At 43.5% G+C, this 19639-nt stretch overlaps 1 protein-coding gene across 8 annotated transcripts in view; it reads left to right on the forward strand.

The window, feature by feature from the left end:
- Positions 1-3378: 3378 nt before the first annotated feature.
- Positions 3379-19639, forward strand: part of NAV1 (neuron navigator 1) — a 416170-nt gene continuing 399909 nt past the window's right edge. For 7 of the 8 annotated variants that reach the window (XM_042462102.1, XM_042462105.1, XM_042462106.1 and 4 more), the window contains exon 1: positions 3379-3502. The gene's annotated coding sequence lies outside the window, so the exon portion shown is untranslated. Of the gene's footprint in view, positions 3503-5586; positions 6500-19639 lie in introns of those variants that run through there. The other variant, XM_042462103.1, reaches the window with a different exon arrangement.

Here is a 19639-nt window from a genome sequence, read left to right on the forward strand (position 1 = left end):
GGGCGCAAAAAGGAGCCATAAAAGTGGCTCCTTTTTGCATCCTCCAAAGGGCACCATAGCCATGGCAGCATGGTGCCCCTTCAGTGCTGCATCATCTGGATGCAGCACTAGAGGCATGCTATCATGCCATGTGCCATCTAGAGCAGTGCATGGCATCATGGCACCCTGGGGGCGGAGTCAGGGCATGCATCATCAGTATGCTGTGCCCCGACTCTGCCCACAGGCTGGCTTTTCGGGCCGGTCTGTATAGGGCCCCAGTGGGTTTACATGGCAGAACTGTGATTTGAACCCTGGTCTCCAGAATCCTAGTGGGGCCATTCTCACAGAATGTAGTAGATTAATAGAACTGACTTCCAATTTAAATTTAAATTTAGTGAATTTTAGTGAATTTAAATTTAGTGAATAGGCTGGCCCAGCTCCATCAGGGGCTAGCCTGAAGATAGAGGCTCCTCCCTCCATAACTGTCATCCTATGGCCTGGGAGGGAGTGAATAGGCTGACCCAGCTCTACCAGGGCCAGGCTGAAGAAAGAGGCTCCTCCCTCCATAACTGTCATCCTTCGGTCTGTGAGGGAGAGAATAGGCTGGTCTTAGCTCCACCAGGGCTAGCCTGAAGAAGAAGAGCCCTCCCTCTAGTCCATCTGCCTTGGTCCAGGCATCAGAGGGAGAGAAGAACCACTGGACTTCATCCCCTTCCCCACCACCATTCCCTTCTCCTTTTGTGTCGTGTCTTTTAGATTGTAAGCCTGAGGGCAGGGAACCGTCTTATTAAAAATAATAATTGTAAGCCGCTCTGAGAGCCCTTAGGGCTGAAGGGCAGGGTATAAATAACATAAATAATAATAATAATAATAACAACAACAACAACAACAACAAATGCAGGTTTCTTTGAGAACATTTGAAATCATTTTACTTACTTCTTGAGAAAGTTACTTTTTGGGACTGTTTTTGACATCCATAAGATTGGACTGTACAATGTACAAGTTGTTTTGGAGACAAGTCACCATCACCTATAAATCTAATTAAATATCCATATAACCAAAGGAACCAAATAACTCAAAGTGTATTGGAATTGTGACTTTAGCCTCAAGGTCAGATCAAGGTGATTGGGATCTTGGAGTGTTTTCCAAAAGAGGGGTCCCTCTGGGCAACAGGAGAAGGCTACTTACAACCCTCATGTAGTTTTTCTGGGGACATCCTGACAGCAAGGGTGGACTTAGATGTCCATTGGCCTGATCCATCAGAGCTCACCTTTTAATACCTCTGCTGGTGTCTCTGTCTGATTGTGCCAAGGACTGCCCAACCACCTCAGCAATGTTCTGTATTGTTTTCAGACTGCTTTTATCCTGCTCTTCTTCCCATCCTCTCTGTGACTTAGCAGGGATGGGCCATGACTATTGCAGTCTGCCTTTGTTTATTGAATTGATTGGGTCATTTGTAGTTCAAAAGCACACAGGTGCTGCCAACAAATGTGTCCTCCCTTTGGGCATGCATCAAGCAGCTGGTAGTCTATGTGCATTGTTGTGTTGTTGTTATGTGCCTTCAAGTTAGGTCTGATGTTTAGAAAACTTATCATAAGGTTTCTTGGCAAGATTTTTTCAGAGGAGGTTTATCATTGTCTTCCCCAGAGGCTGAGAGAGTGTGATTTGACTGAAGTTGTTACCCAGTGGGTTTCTATGACTGAGCAGGGATTCAAACCTTGGTCTGCTGGAGTTCTAGTTCAACATTCAAACTATGACATTGGTTTTTATCTGACAATGTTAGAGATACATCATTGGCACTTAGTGCAATAAAATCCACAAAACAGTGATACCTTTATTGGCCCACCAAAATGTGCAAAGTACATGTTGTAGTCTGTTCATGCTCCTCTGGCTCCTTCATCAGGCAGAGATGTTAAAGTCATACAGGAGTGGAAAAACTGTCAGGATGTTAGTCACAAGCCTGCATTTGTACTTTGCTATATAGCCAGCATGGCTATCCTTGGATCTGACCATCAGTTCTTGATAATCTGCCAGGTATTATTTATTCTCTTTCCCCCATCTTTATTACTTCATACCCTGCATGCTAGGCAGGGCTCTTTTTCCACACAGCTGGAGAGAATGCAAGGCAAAAACTTCTCCTGATGTTGCCATGATCACTTGATGGGTGGCTTTGTTTCCAACCCACCCAGGAACAGAACTGGCATTAAGTGCAATTAGGACAACCCACAAGACCTTTAGTTACGCATCCTGGCAAATCCTTCTGGAGAAATCCTATCTTCTTGGCAATTTGAGCTGGCAATGGATTTCCCTTCCTTGGAAGAGAGTGCCACTTAAGGCAGAAGAGTCCAAGGCTGCATCTGCACTGCAGAAATAATCTGGGTTGATATCACTTTAACTTCCATGACTCAGTGCTATGGAATTCTGGGAACTGTAGTTTGTTGTGGCACCAGAGCTCTCTGACAGAGATGACTAAACGGCTCACAAAACTACAGTTCCCATAATACCATAGCATTGAGTCATGCCAACGTGGTATCAAACTGGATTATTTCTGCAGTGGAGAGGCATCCAGAGTCACCCTGAAGGAGGGTAAAAACAGTTCATTTTTGACTGACTCTACACGGGTGGCATGAACGGCCACGATTCTTTTAGGGGGGAAATGGCAATTGTTTGGGAAAATGAAAAGCACAGAATTCCAGAAATGTATATACAATACACACACACACACAGATATATACATATATATACATCTGTACATAGATAGATAGAAATACACACACCACACACATATATACATATATATGTACATATCTTGCATGTATACACGTACTCATATATATTCATGTATATATGTATACATATATATGTACATATACACACACATATATAAGTATATACAGTATACATATGTGTATATGTGTGTATACAATACACACACACACACACACACACACACACACGTGTGTGTGTACATATCTATATCTATATCCCTGTAAGTTTTGCTCTGGTGCCACAGCCCTCTGCCCTGGCTTCGGTGGCGGGGAGCCGTGGGAGTGAGAGAGAGGGGTGTGGACCGGGAGAGCTGGGCGGTGAGGAGGGAGGCAGCCGAGGGGGATCCCTGGCAGAGCCGGAGGGGGAGGGCGCGTGTCCAGGCTGGGCGTGGGAGTGGGTTCGCGTGTCAGAGGGGGCCCTCTTTCCTGGGGGCAGAGGGGGGGCTGCCTTGGGGGGCGGAAGGACCACGTGACAGCCCCTCCCCCTCCCTCTGGGGAAAGGCACTTTGTTCAAGAGGAGAGGATGCTGCTGCTGCTGCTGCTGCTCTCTCTTTGTGAAGGGAGGAAGGACGAGGCGCAGCGCTGACAGCAGAGCAGCTGGAAGGAGGAGGAGGAGGAGGAGGAGGAGGAGGGAGCCAGGCGGAGCAGCCAAGGGAGCCGAAGGCCGGTCGGACTGGACCTTTCTCCCGCCCAAGGCGCCATGGCCAAGGCAGAGGGGCCGCCCGCCTAGCAGCACCAGCAGCACCAGCAGCAGGGTAAGTCCCTCTCGGAGCCGCCAGGCGGGCAGCCAGCCAGCCAGGCAGGGAGGCACTCGGAGCCCGGTGGAGAAGGGGCTCCGGCCGGGGGAGCAGCAGGTGTCCCGCCTGCCCGAGGAGGACAAGGGCCCGAGAAACCCCAGGGGCTCCCGGGGAGAAGGGAGGACAAACCCAAACAGCACCAAACGCTGTAAATTCCTGTTCCTGACTGTTGCTCAAAATGGAGGACGTTTGGGAATCCCTCCCGGACAGAAGGCTGGAAGGGAGGGCAGGTCCTGGAAAAGGAGGACACGCCTGGTCCCTCTGGTCCGAGAGAGAGAGAGAGAAAGAGAGAGAGAGCTGGGCTGTGGATGGGAGGAGAGACGGGGCTCCCTTTCTTCCCCTTCCTCTTCCCCCTTTTCTCTTCTGCTTCTTCTCCTTCCTCTTTTCCCTCTTTCTCTTCCTTTCTTCTTCTTTGTCTTCGTCCTCCTCCTCTTGTGCTCCTTCCTTCTCCTCCTCCTCTCCTGTGCTTCCCCTTCCTCTCCTTCAGCCCAGGATCCCTTGGAGCTCCTTGGGGAAGGCGGGGGGGGGGGGGGGGTCCCCATCTGGGCCAGTCTCTCGGAGGGCGCTGGCTCAGGAGCCCGGCAGCAGCCAGGCCAAGGGCGGCCAGACAGCTCAGCCTCCCGCCGTCAACAGCTGCCCCGCGGAGAAGCAGGAGGAGGAGGAGGCTCTGCGCCTGGCTCCCGTCGGAGAAGAGCCTCAGGCGAAGGGCAGCAGTCCTGGGCTGGGCTGGGCTGCGAGGAGCAAGGGGTAGAGCCCTGGTGCCCCAACAAACTGCATTTCCCAGAATTCCATAGCATGGAGCCATGGCCCTGAAAGTGGTGCCAAACCGGATTGTTTCCGCAGTCTGGATGCAGTCTAAGAGAAAAGAGGAAGGGAGAGGTCGTAGAGAGAACATTTCCCCACTTGGGCTCTCTGGTTGTTGTTGTTGTTGTTGTGTGCCTTCCAGTGGTTCCTGCCTCATGGCCACCCGATCTTTCCTGGGCGAGATCGGCGCAGAGGGGGTTTGCCTTTGCCTTCTTTGCCAGCGCTAAGAAAAAGAAAGAGAGAGAGCAAATGGAAACTCTTTCCAGCCCACCGTTTCCTTTCGGTTTGTTCTGTGCTTGAACCGTCCGCAACAGAGAGGAAAGGGAAGAGGACTGAGCAGAGGAAAAGACTCGGAGGGAGGGAGGACTTTCCCACCCATCCCGCCCCCCCCCCATAATACTTTCAGTGGGGGGGGGTTACTATTGATGAGCCCTATGTACCCCCCAGTTATGCCTCCATCCTTCATTACAGGAAAGATGACTCAGAATAGTTTGGACCAAATGTATCAGAGGAAGCACAAGAGATCCCTTCATCCTTTCAGGACCACTTTACAAGGGCATATTTTTTAAAAAGCGATGAAGATGCACAAAATCTGCTCCCAAAGCTCATCCAGGAAGGAGAGATTGCCTGCACACATATCCTCATGCCTTGCAGAAAACAGCCTTTGGCTTTCTCTGCTCCAGATGGGTGCTGGAGAAGCTTGGAAGCCCCACAACTCTCACCACATCTGCAAACCCCATCCTTTTAGCATCTGGAACAAGAAAGGGTTTGTTCCATCATATCTACAACCTCCTTGAACATTTCCAAGCAATGATTCATGCATGAGCCCCCTCTTTGGCTTCATCTCCACACTGCCCACAACTCTCAATATTTGTTGTTGTTGTGTGCCTTCAAGTCATTTCCAACTTATGGAGACCCTAAGGCACACCTATCATGGAGTTTTCTTGGCAGCTTTCTTCAGAGGGGGGTTTGCCATTGCCATCCTCTGAGGCTGAGAGAGTGTGGTTTGCCCAAGGTCACCCAGTGGGTTTACATGGCCAGGCTTGGATTAGAACCCTAGTCTCCAGAGTCCTAGGAATTTATCACATGAAGGAGATCAAGAGTTTATTCCATGAACGTCCTGGGAAAATTGTGTAATTAGGCAAAACAATTTCACACAATGTCATGCAAAACCCGCCATTAAAGTGGTCACAAAGAAGTATTAACGCACATCTTTTTACACTTTTGGGATTTCAGTGGCAATGCATTTCTGACACCACTTTATTTGCACAATTGCGTGTGATAATCATTTGCACAATGACTCACCATTTTAGCTTTACTTGCAGGATGTTTTCAATGCACTTTAATCTCTCTTTGATGCCAAAATTAGCCCCAGTGTGATAAACTCCCTAGTCCAATGCTCAGACCACTACACCTATGCTGGCTCTCACAATTTAGGAAATGACTGAAGAGACAGCTTTACAGCCTTCCTTTGTCATCATCAGCTCTTGCAGAGAATATGAATGTTAAGTCTGGTTTGGCCATTCCCCATCTCTGTGTAATGTTCCTCAGAGCAAGGGATAAGTCATTTCTGGTAACAGTCTGCTGGGACATAGGCCAAGTCAACCAAGAGTTGTGGGCACCAGAAGGAGAAGGAGGGAGGCATGTAATCATCAAATCATCAAACAGCATTTCAATGCCTTAGGAAGCAGAGACTAACAATGAATGCTGCTCCTTCTTCCTTCAGAAAATCTGCCTTCCTGATATGTTTCTTTGTGCTGGGTCTGCTTTGCTGCTTGTTTACTGGCTTCAGTTGCTTCAGCACAATCTTGGGTGTTTTGTTGTTGTTGTTGTGGTGGTGGTGGTTGTTAGGTATGTAACAGATGCATGCCATGCCTGTGATAGCAGGCTGTTGTACAGCCTTGCTGAACAAGAGGCGGGCTCTGCTTCGGAAATCCGGAATCGGCACATAGGAAAAGCACAGACAAAGAGAAGTAAAACAGCGGGGAGGGAGGAAGGAAGCGGTGGGTGCCTAAGGACCACCCAGAGGAGTACCGGGATCTTTGCCAAGTTGGCATAAACCTTGACATCCCCACTTGTATGCTGAAGACCAGAAGCTTCATCTTCTAAGTATCATAAATTAGAAGAGCCAAATGAATGGTTATTAAAAAGGTATTCTCTTGCTTCTCCAACCTTGCTGTATTTTTGCTTAGATTGTGAATCTTCTGGGGTCAATGATTCATCTGTTCTTTGCTAGTGGCATTGCTGTAATTCATCCTGAGTTTGGAGGGTAGGGTAGACAATAAACAAAGACATAAATCAAGGGGATGCGACCTCTTTTAAAAGAGGGGACAGGAGGTTTATTTACTGTAATCCCCAGAGTCTCAAAAAGAGCATCAGAGCAATGCACAATGCCCTTCCTTACTGAGAGGAAGGCTGAAGGTGGCAACAGCTTGGCACAGATCCCTAAAGGGAGTTCCCTCTTCCTGCTGCCATCACCACTACCAGGCTTGTCTTCTCTAGATTGTTTCTAAGCAAAGCTGCCTGCCACAGTTTTCATCCTGATGGTAATCCAAGCTTGGCACTTAGAGCCACTCACTCAGGGCAAAGAAGGATTTTAGGAAATGGGTATTTGGACCTCTATTGTGCCGGTTCTGAAAGGGCTGTGGTAGTAGGGTTAGTTGAGCTTGTGATGGAAATGCAATGCCCTTCCACTGAACTCACACCCTAGGATGCCAGATCATATGAACTTGTGCAGAGGCCAAAAGGGCAAAGTCCAAAATGGTGTGGTCCAATATTTTTATGAATGAAAGCATTTCTGTGTATGTTGTGTGTCTTCAAGTTGCTTGTGACTTATGGCAACCCAAAGGCAACCCTATCGTGGAGTTTTCTTGACAAAATTTGTTCAGAAGAGGCTTGTCACTGTTTTCTCCTAAGGCTGAGAGCATGTGACTTGTCCCAGGTCACCCAGTGAGTTTTATGGCTGAACAGGAATCAAACTCTGGTCTCCAGAGCTGTAAACTCAAATCACTGCACCTTGCTGGTGTTTCAAAACCTCATTCTTCCTCAGTCATTTGAGCAGATGTGTCACTGTATGATTTTTTTCCTCCTGTAGGGAAAAAAAATGAAGGCTTGGAATGCATTGGGACCATTTCCCAAATATTTGGCCGCATTACTTTGAACTTTCCCCTTTTTGCCATAGTGGTTTTTTATTGGTTCCATTTTCTTATAGTACTTTATAGGAGAAAAATATCCATATTTCTTGTTTGCTGCCTTGGATCCCTCCGGGGAGAAAGGCAGCATATAAATGAAATGAAATAAATAATAAATAAATCCTCTGTGATACTGGCACATTCACCATACAAGACAAAATCCTGGTCTGACCCGACCTCACCCACCCCCAACAGTCAGCAGTGATGATGATGATGTGCACTTGGATTTCAAAATATATCTGCCAGTATAACCTTCCATCTGTAAACACCTGTGATTCTCTAATTATTGCAGAACTCCTTTCTTGCTTTCCTGATCCTAGAGTTTTTAAAGGCATATATAAATAGAAACATATTGAAGCCAGGAAAAGCTGAGTTCATTCTGCTGTCTTACCCTGGAGCATCTGTAGGACCTGTGACCTTTGAGAAAATTTCATATGCATTCACCCATGACAGACCTCTTCGTACTCACTAAAAATGGAATACATGATATGTACAGAGAATCTTCCAGCCAGTGTGGTCACTGGGGATTCTGGGAATTGTAGTGATTGCTGATTGTGGAGACTGAGGGTAGGCCTGGTGGGTGATGGATGCTGCAGAAACCTTTTCTCCCTGCAAGGTGTGGTGGCCAGAATGGGTTGGGAGTAAATGTAGCAGGAGAGGAGAAAAATGCTGATTCAGTTCAGAGGAAAGAAAAAACAGCATTTGCAGCTGCCAGGGTTACAAAAGCTTCTTCATCATGATTGCATCTACTATTGATTATCCAGCACTGGCTGACTGGAGAGGTAAGCAAACTCATTTGGCCTGCTTATGTATGCAACCTGGAAGTAGGTTTTGTGTTTTAAGTTGGCAAGAATCAGAGATGGATTCCTGGAGGAGGAAAACCCTCAGAAAGCTTAATAAGAGGTTCAGAGATATTGTTGCATATTAGATCAGCTCGGCACACAAACCCTTTCCAGCCTTCATCATTTTAAGCTTGAAGCACTGACTCCCAAAGATGGGGTTGGGGCCCATCAGGAGACTGTAGGGGAAGATGTGGATATGGTAAAGAAGATGGAGGATGATGGGCTAATAGTGATAGAAAAGGATTCTTTCAATGGGGTGGGACTGCCAGGTGGGTCTCAATATAATGAAAAATCTCAGTTAATCTTCTACAGCAGTGGTTCTCAACCTGTGCCCCAAGGAGCCCTTAGGTACTCTGTGTGTACTTCCCAGGTGCTTCACAGCTGCTCCAGGAAAATGAAAGAAATAAAAATTGAATGAAATTAAAGAATAAGAATATATTCTTATATACTACTAAAGAGCATTAACATGCAAGACATAGGGTAGGTCTCTTAGGGGCTCCACAATAGAAATAAGGGCTCTGTTAGTCAGAAAGGTTGGGAACTCCTGTCCTACAGAGTTTTAGATTGAGAATTTGTTGCAGAGCAACAGTGGCGGCATCCGCACCGGCGCAAAGTGCCGGCCTGGATACGTACTAGGGTTGCCTCAGGGCGTCCTTTCCAGCGCCCTGCTCTTTGAAATGTGTGTCAAAGAAAAAGCCAGGTGCCTGGATGGGACCTTGGTTTACCTGGCCTCTGTACAGCTGACACAAACACTCTTCCTTGGGAATCACTCCCATAGATGTGATTCAGGAAATCCTGGGGATGGCCTGTAGCAAAAGCAGCCCAGAGTATTGTTCAGCTACCAGGGTGCTTGCGGCAGGAGACAGACATATAAATAGATCTCATCTTTTTCCTGTTCAACCACATCTGTCCCTGCTGTGATCAAGAGGGCAGGAAAAAGGTGTTTCCTTTTGGTGAGGCCTGCAGTGTGACTGGGCTTGGGCTCTGGGTGCCAGATGGGACCAGCAAAGAGATGTAGGGAGATGCCATTTCAGCAGCCAACTTGGAAGCATCTGCTTCTGCCTCCAACAGTTTGTCACTGAATCCTATGGGACAGACAGAGCCTTTCATGCCCCCAAGAAAGAAATGGTGGACACCAGATATCTTTTGTCGGCCCCTGGGCCAAACAAGGCTTTCCCATTCCAGATGTCCCCAGCATCTGCCTTGCTTACCAGCCCAAGGGTTGCAGGGAGAAGTCTTTGAAATAGATTCCTGGTATAAGTGTATTGGTGAGATGCAGACAGATGCTATCCTAGGCTGTTCTTTGCTTTGACAGCTGCTTGGTGTTTCTGGCCCTCTAATACAAAAATCAAAGAGCAGTGCTTAGGGAAAGTTATTTTTTGGACTTCAACGCCCCTGAATCTCCCAGCAAGCATACCTGTCCATCTATCTATCTATCTATCTATCTATCTATCCATTCATCCATCAAGCCATTGATTTAAAATTATTTTAACTGGTTTTAAATTGTCTGGTTTGATAAATTATTTATATTTTTAATATTTTTAATGGTTGTTATTATTTACTATTTGAATTGATTTTATTGTAAACTGCCCTGTTTGGATAAAGGACAAGATATGTATGTATGTATGTATGTCTGAATTATAAAAGGTTGTGGGAGTTGGGAGTTGTAGCCCAAAGCATTTTGTCTTGTTTTATTTGTTCCTTTTCAGGACATAATCTTCAGAAGGCAGCTTGCACAGTAAACCTGTACAGCGTAAGGCACAATAAAGAAACAGGACATCCCACAAACAAATTAGCGGGGAGTCATTCACTCTAGACAAATATTGCTGTATTATTCCAGTTTCATTCCCGTGGTTCCATCCTTTGGAATCTTAATGTTTGTAGTTTGGTGAGGAGCTAGAGTGTTCTGGCTAAGAATTCTAAGTCTGTTACTGTGTTCCTTCAAGTTATTTCTGACTTATGGCAATCCTAATATGAACCTTTCATGGATTTTTCATGGCAAGATTTGTTCAGAAGGGATTTGTCTTTGCCTTCCTCTGATGCTGAGAGAATGTGGCTAGGCCAAGGTCACCTAGTGGGTTTCCATGGCTGAGCAGCAATTTGAATCCTGGTCTCCAGACCTGTAATCCAACACTCAAACCAACTAAAGTAGATCCTTTGAATCAATTGTGAATCAACACATAGCTAAATCCTATCTGATTTAACAGGGCCTCTGGTTAAGACTAGTAGCAATATAACTGATGTACGCTATATGAATTGAGCCCAGAACAGAGAGGACGGTGGTATGTTGAAACACTTAACACATCGCTTGGTGTTGTTGCAGGAGATTTTGGCCAGCTTTTCCAGATAGCATGGAATTATTGAAGAATTCTCCCCTCTTGCTTCTCCAGGAGCTGTAATTCAGAGATGGGAAACCTTTGGATCACTAATTCCCACCCATTTAACCCAGCACAACCAATGATAAGAGGTCATGGGAGTTGCAGTTTAAAACATCTGGAGGGCTGAAGATTCCTTAGCCCTGCTGTAATCAATGAAGTCAACTATTAGATATTGTAGCAAAAATTAGAAAAGGAATCCTGAGCAATCATTTAGTTTCTGGTGGCATAAAATAATGATCCATGAAATTCTTTCTTGTAATAGCAGAGAAATTGCTGCTTCTATAACATTTGCCTTCATTGCATCCTGTTTGTTATTCTAACATGTTCTCCGTATCTACAAATGCTTGGAAAATTCAGCTGATCCAAAAGGCTGCAACCAGACTTGTGACAGGCCAATTACAGGGAGCACATGCCTTCCTTGTTAGGACAACTTCATAGCTATTGTTCTGTTATTACAAGCCGTAAAGACCCATATGATTTGGGCCCAGGCTATCTGAGCAACCATGTTATCATAAAACATGCCTGCAAAGGCATTGAGGTCTTTGGGAACAGTTCATGTCTGTCTCACAACCCTGGGAGTCACATTTAATAAGGAGACCCCCCCCTTGTCCTCCCACCACTATGCCAAGACCTTTTCATTCAGGTAGGTTTTTTTGCAGCGGACTGGCAGCTGTGGAGGAGGCTTTTAATGCAAAGGGTAGCCAATCCTTCTAAGAACTAATGCATTTTTAAAATTTCTTTTCATCTGGTTGTGCTTTAATATTATAATTTGATTAATTGTGATTTATAGTTGCAATTCAATGTGAGTTTGTTTGTTTTTTAATCTCTTTGTGAATGACCTTGAATCCCAGTCTTAGGAGGAAGGCAGAAAATAAATAAATAAATATTCAAATCTGCTTTAAACATGAAATTCGAGCTCACCATTGTTCCATTTGTATATATTTTGTCTTGGCATGGTAGCAGACAGAAAGATGGTAAGATGGAAAGAAGTAGGAGGGTGGTATCATGGCATAGTTGAATGACCCATCTGAGTAATTCTGGACAAATCCTCCTTGGCTTTGAAACCATGTGATTGCCTTTAGGACCAAGGCGTTGCTCTGCTATCCTTTCTCTAGACAATGTCCACCTTCTCAAGCTTGTCTTGTTGGCACAATTCCCCCAAACAAATTGATTAGTCCATTAAGCGATCATAATCCCACAGTAATGTCTTGATTAGACTCCTTCTCTGTATGGTTCATCAGTCTGTTCCATTTGTAGTGCTGTATTCCTCTTGAGGATTAATTTTGCCTTTACAGCTTTAAGCAGAAATGCTATACCCACTTACCTGGGGTATAGCATTTGTACTCAGTGAGATTTACTTTTGAATAATCGGTTTATAGGCTTGCACTGTGGGTGTGTGTGTGAGAAAAACATAACTTTTCCCTAGAAGATCTAGACTGACAACTGTGGATAGAGTATGGAAATGTAGGAATCAGATCATGTATAGCAGCTTTCCTAAACAGCTGTCACTTACAAATAGGGAGAAGCAGGTCCACAGTCTTGGTCTGCAGTCTATTCCTTATTTCAGGATGTTTGTGAGGTGTATGAAAAGCAAATTAAATGTATTTATCATGGCTAACATTGGCTAGCACAATAAACTCATAATAAAACTTGAAACTTAAATCCAGTACATTAGAACATGGGTGGCAATCATGTGGCCTTCCAGATCCTGCAGGACTGTATCTTCTAGCAGCTCTCACCATTGGAATTGTTGGAATTGCTATGACTTGTAGTCCAACAATTTCTGGAAGGCCTTATGAAAGCTCAGTCTGCTTTACATGTATTTTTTAAAAATGTTGTAGCATTCCTTATAAACTAGCTTTCCCAACCACAAACATACTGTATGACAAAATATGCCTGTTTTCTTATGCATATGAAAAAAGAAGAAGCCTAAATAATCATGGCTATCCATATTTAGTTCAGTTGTATAAAATAGACTCAGATGTGATTGGCACATCTGATGATTTATGTGCTTTTTCCATATACAGCTGAGACACAGGAAAATAATCAGGAGAACCAGGTTCAATTCCTTGGTGCAATCATTCACAACCTGACCTGCCTTATTTGAAGTTGAAGGCTTTCACAGCTGGCATCCATAGTTTTCTCTGAAGATGCCAGCCAGAGATGCTGGTGAAACATCAGGAATAAACTCTTCCAGAACATGGCCACATAACCCAAAATACCCACAAACACTAACCTACCTTACATGGTTGTTGTGTTCAGAATAGAAGAGGAAGGAAAAGAACCATGCTAGCTGCCTTGGATTCTTTGGAGGAAACATGTAATATAAAATATAATAAATACAACAATCATTAATATTTTATGTTTTTTTGTATTTATTATATTTTATATTAGAATTATAATCAAACAAGCTAAATTAAAGTAGCACAGAGGATTTGAGTAAACAATTGCATCTCTTGCTGGGTTAATGTTCAGCTCTCTCTTTGCTTTTGCTCTCCAGCTTTCAAGTGAATCTGTGGAGATGCCAAGCCCATGATTTAGCTGCAGAACAGAGAGATGCTAAAGCAGAAAGAGGTGAGGCTTCCCTCAAACCAAAGTCTTTCTGAGTGAATGGAGGTTGACATTTCTAGGGGAGCAACCAGGGCTGCATCCAAACAGCAGAAATAATCTGGTTTGACACCACTTTAACAGCCATGACTCAGTGCTATGGGTTTCCAGGAATTGTAGTTTGTTGTGGCACCAGGTGCCACAACAAACTACAATTTCCAGAATTCGATAGCATTTTAGCCATGGCAGTTAAAGTGATGTCAAACCAGTTTATTTCTACAGTGTGAATGTAGTCCAGGTAGGACGTAGAGGACAACTGTCTTTTAGCTAAAGATGCCCTTTTGGACTGAGATGGGAATCTGAGCTAACCAGCTGAGAAATCTGGCCTAAACCTGATGTCAAACCCAGATATTAAGGAGAACTCTGACCTAATCTCCTGGAGATGGAATGGAGATGCAATACAATGTGTCCTTTTGACTGTGTATGTTGTTTATCTGGCAGTAGCAAGGGATAGCTGAAGAAAACTGACATAATTTATCTGAAAAACCATTACTTAACAGGATTATTCTTAAATAGCACCTTCCTTTATTTAGACTGTATACATTCATTACATCACACTTAACTGAAAGATAAAATGTGGAAACCCTTTGTCTGCATTTTATTGAAGTTCCCCAGAACAGCCAGCAGGTGGAGCAAGAGCTTCACCTTAGATCTGAGCCAAGCCCTAGCCTTTCTCCCATAAGTTACGATTCAGCCCAGCATCCCCTGCAGCCATTCACTATGAAGTCTGGCTCCTCCTTGAGCAGTTGGTGAATTAAATGCAGTCAGATGATGACTTTGGGAGGGAACACAAAAGTGCTGCAGAATCTCCTGGGATGCAAGAAGTGAGATGGATCAATGATTGAAAGAGTGATGCTAGTTTAATCATGTAGATTATTTAAAAAGCAATGTAGATATTCCCTGGGCCAGCCAGAGTGAGAGCAGCTGGGTAACTAAGCAACAAGCTTCTTCTTCAATCATATCCACATAGTTACTATGTTGTATTGGCTTGTTTGAGCCCAAATGTCTGTTGAATTCTACAAGGTTAACTTGACTCGTGTCTGCTAAAGTGGGTGCATGTGGGTAAAAAGTTGGTTGCAGAAGTATGGTTTGAGTAGATCCCAGATCAAGAAATGTATTGCAAAAGAAATTTGTAAAAGTCTGAACCAAAGAGTGGGCTTCTTCTAAGTGGATGGAATCCAGATGTAAACAAGATGTTGGGAGACATTGGATGTTTGTTGGAAAATAGTGGGTGTTCCACAGTCTTCTACTTCTGCCATTGCATGTTCCACATACATCATTCACACCCATATCCTAGTGCAATTTTTATGATTTTGATGCCAGGTGAGCAGAGAACCAAAACATTTGTGGAACTGTTGATTGTTCACTGGAGTTCCTTTGCCCCCGAATCTGTCTGGAAATTGTGGAGTTTGGGGAGGGTGTGTCGACTGTATGATATTTGTCATTTTCATTCAAGAAATAATTGCTCTCTCATTGGAATATCCCACTTCCATTAAAAAATATTGCACCCAATCTTCTGAAACTTTGCAGATTTATTAACTAGAGCACCTTTATGCTACACAAAGCAAACTCTACAAAATGTTTGCTGTATTTTGCTCTATAGCCAATACAGCTAGCCCAGGTTATATATTTCCATGCTTTATGTTATTTGGTATAAGTTTTTCACAAGAACCCCTAGGGAGATAAGAACATCCTCCTTTTGAAATACTAAAATTATAACTACTATTCTTGCACAAAATGTTCTGCATCTGTTTTTCTAAATCTTGGCATGCTTGATCCCCTGATAATTGCAACAAATCTCTGCTTAACTACAGATAAAACAAAGTCTGCCTATAAACACAAGTATTATTGGTAATTTGTTTTCAAAATGTAAAGGTGTGTAACACAGACATCTCTGCACTTCTTTGTCTAATATATGGTAGACAAAATCCTGGCCTGCTAAGTACTAGGCCTGCAAAGTTCACCCAAATCTGTCAAACAGGAAAAACAAACAAACAAACAAACCTATCACTATTTGTTGATTTTCATTATAGTAAATTGGGCTAATGTTGAAATAGTCAAATTATGAACTAATTATGAATTCTTCTTTTAGGGTGATCACAGCATGCATAATCTCCCACCAACCAGAGCTCAGCTTTTGAGATAGACTATGCTGGTAGTGACTGGCTCCAAGTTACCAATGAGAAACGTGGCTGTATAGGATTTTGTATGTTGATTGTCTTAAGGTCTGGCATTCTCCCCATTTCATCATTCTTCCTGTCTGTGCATATCTGGGATTAACAGCAAAATCAATGGCTCTGGATTTGCCCAGAGACCCTTTCAAAAAACCCTTTGTGTAACTCATTGGGGAAATGTCTGTCAGCATATGAATAAAAGGTATGGCAGCAGAGGCTCTTGCATTTCAAGTGCTGGAACAGGTATATGGCAGAATGTCTAATGTTTAAGTCTAGGTCATCATGGGAGGATTTTGTATAAATAATGGAATAGGCTGAGATTTTTCAGTTCTCTGTGTTAAAATGAATGATTTCCTTGCAGTGCACAACAAAACCCTCAGCTGTAACACAATGGCTTTCATTTGAGTATTTCATTTTAAGGGTGGCTTTGCCAACAAAGCTCTGCTTAAGCAGCAGCATTTTAAAAATGGACAAGAGGAAAGCAAGCAGGCAGGCAGGCAACCAGGAAATTGAAACATTCTTTTCTTCATCCAGAAGTAGAAAGGCTGCATATTGAGTATGATCTAGGTTGGCTTGTTGATAGGTACACTCGGCTGTCCACATTTGCGGCTTTGACATTTGCAGATTTGATTATTTGGGGATTTGATTAATATGCTCTATCTAGGAATCTCTAGGTCCTCCAGAAAAATTCTGCTGAAAGTTGACCATAGAGTTGCAGTGGAGGACCTAAAGATTCCTTGAGAAAACAGTTCTCTAGGCATTTGTAGGTTCTGTGCCATGATTCTGTGGTCAAAGTCTGGCAGATGTTGTCCACAGAGTTCTACTGGGGAACTTAGAAATTCATAGAGGGGTGTTCTTTCAGGTTAAAAAAGTACTGTTTATTTGAAGGTGCCAGCTACAGATCCTGGTGAAATGTCAGGAATAAACTCTTCTAGAACATGGCCACATAGCCCCCCCCCCCCAAAAAAAACTCACAAAAAACCTACTGTTTATTTATTTGCATTTTTTTTCACTTTCATGTGGTCCTATGCCTCTAAACCCAGCAAATGTGGAGGGACAAGTGTATATGATGCTTGAAAGCAAGCTGTCTAAAAGGATGTCTTTTTAAACATAATACGATATATATATATATATATATATATATAGAGAGAGAGAGAGAGAGAGAGAGAAAGAAATCAGGCTACAGAGAGTTGAATGGGTGGGCAAAGTAATGTGCTTTCTTACTTATGCTGAATAGTGTGTGCGTGTGCGCGCACACACGCATGTGGGAAAACCAAAGGTTATTTATTAATTCATTATATTTTTATCCCACCTTTCCTCCAATAAACTTAGGCAGATTTACATGGCTGTTTCCCACCATCACCATCTTTATTCTTACAACAACTTACAACCGTGGCCCAGGGCCCTGCATAATGTGAGGGAAATGTATACCCCCAGGAGATATTTTGGGACAGAATATTTTTGGAAATTTTTGCATTTGAAGGCATTATGGAACAGAACACCACACACACACACACACACACACACACACACACACACACACACACGACCCTGTAGGACCTTAGATGCTGACCTTTGCCCATTCCTAATTTACATTATTGAAAAAAATCTTGAAGAGTGCCAGCTCCAGGACAGAAACCTATGGCATTCCACTTGCAGCTTCACTCCAGTTTGAAGCACAGTCAGTGATGATGACTCTTTGAACTCTTTCCAACCAATTATGGATTCATCTGACAGTGTCCCCATCTACTCCACATTTAAACAAGGAGCTCAAGGTGGCATACGTGGTTTTCCTCCCCATAACAGCCTAGTGAAGTAGATCAAGATGAGCCAGAGTATATGAGTGACTGGACCAAGGTCACACAATGGGTTTCATGGTTAGATGCTGGATGTATGATATCCCAGTCCAGCATTCTAACCATTATGCCATGGTGGCTCTCTGTCTGAATTCCCCACTTTAACAGGAGAGCCAGCACCTCCAATTTTCAATCATCCATTGTGCTCATATCCCATCTGTTTCATCTACTGAAGCACCACCACAACTGGAGTTCCTGTGCTTTATGGCAGTTTGAGTCAATGAAAAGGAAGCACCAGTGGAAACAACAGATTGAAGGCACAAAATCAGGAAAGGGGTTAAAGTGGCATATAATAGCTCCAGTTTTGGATCATTTAAAGCATTGCATCATGATTTGGGAGGTATATGTCAGATGCATAGGTGTGGTACACACAGTTACTCCAAGCTACGCAGTAAACTTTACTGTCCCCATAATAGTGACAGAACAAGGATAATGTTTTAAAAAAATTGCCAGTCATCTATATCACCTACCCCCAACCTAATATCCTCAAACAATGGAGGATATGGGCATGTCAAGTTGTGCATCCACTACCATATTTGCAAGGAGGCAGTAGACTGATTGCCCTTAAGGTTGCCAGCCTTTGCGCAAGTGAAGAGCTTGTCTGCTTCTACATGGCAGGTGATGCTTTCCCCATCATGGCATCACCTTGCTAGAGGATACATTATATCTTGACTTGTGTGCATTACAAAGCCAGTAATGCCCCTTTTTCTAACTTGGTGCTTTTCAACTAGGTTGGACAATGATTGTCCTTATCCACCATGTCCAAATGGCTGTGGAAAAATGGACATGTAGTCCACAATGTCTGGGCAGGAATGCAAAACAAACAAACAAACTTATTGCAGTGAGGGGGAACAACGGGAAGACTTTAATATTTTCTTAACTTGTTGTATATTTGGCCATACTTTTGTAGACAACCCTTAAACATGACATGGGCCTAAAAGTATTTTTTTTAAATAATAATTTGTAGACATTGTCATAAGAATGGTCTGTAGGCTGTTTTCTAAATTCATTTGTTTGTCAAACCTACAGTGTACCAGTAGGTGGCAGCACACTTGTACAACAAATCCAAGTGAGGACCAATTGACCATCAAAACTTATGGAATAAAGCAGTAGTTTCTTATCATTGGTGGAGGCAATATCAGGAGTTCCATGTTTGGTTTCTTTTGATGCCCATTCTACACTCAGGGAAAGATTTTCAAAAAGTCAGAATACAAAGTACTATTCAGTTGTATTGTTGGTTTAGTGAAATGAGGGGATATAAATGCAGTTGGTTGCATAGCCATTTAGACATGTAATCTGTTTGGTTTTGGGGTGTAAATCAGGGGTAGGCAACCTGCGGCCCGCGGTCCGGATGTGGCCCGGCAAGGCCTTGGGACCGGCCCCAGCCCAGTCCTGCCGCCGATTGCTGCCGGAGCCTTTGGCCTCTCGCGTGAGGGCATGGGGCCTTTGGCCTATCAGGAGGAGGATGGCAAGGGGGGGCAAGCGGTGGGCAAGCGGCGGGCAAGGGGGGCAATTGTCTATAGAAGCCTCTGAATCATGTATTTATATTAACATTTTTTAAAAAATCAGCAATTTTTTTGCGTGTCCTCCATTTTTATATAAAAGTGTCCTCCATTTGAAAATTTTATCCTACATTTGTCCCAGTTTATTTATTTATTTTAAAAAATATTTAATTATTTATTTTTTGGCTTCAGCCCCCGGCTTGAAAAGGTTGCCTACCCCTGGTGTAAATGCTGTATTTCCTGAAGATGCTGATGAAAGTGATTTGACAGAGACATTGTTACAAAGATGTTCTAAGGCTGCTTCTTCAATTTAAAAAATGTCTTTAAGCTATTTGGCCACTCTCAGTCGAAAACAAAAGCAAAACACCAACTTGGCCATAAACAGTTGGTCGTAAAACTGCTTGCAACGGGAAGCAAAATATTGATAGAAGTGCTTGTACAGTAAATGTCACTGTACAAGCCCATCGCTGGTAAACTGTGCTTGATCTACTTCTGATCCTTTAATAATTCACATGTTCTCATAAAATGCCCAACATGATTTTCTGCATGCATGGCCTGCATTATGGCATCTGCAGATTCTTTTATGGAAAGAGTGTTAAGAGCCATTTTTGGTTGCAGTCTTCCAGTGAACACAAATATTCAAAATTATTGGAGGGAATTTTCTTGTTCTGCTTGGTAATTCCTGCCAGATGGCAGGGAGAATTTTTATTATAGTTGCCTATAAGGACTCTTGAGTCTCCA

The sequence above is a fragment of the Sceloporus undulatus genome, chromosome 4 (assembly GCF_019175285.1).
Source record: "Sceloporus undulatus isolate JIND9_A2432 ecotype Alabama chromosome 4, SceUnd_v1.1, whole genome shotgun sequence".
NCBI lineage: Eukaryota > Metazoa > Chordata > Lepidosauria > Squamata > Phrynosomatidae > Sceloporus > Sceloporus undulatus.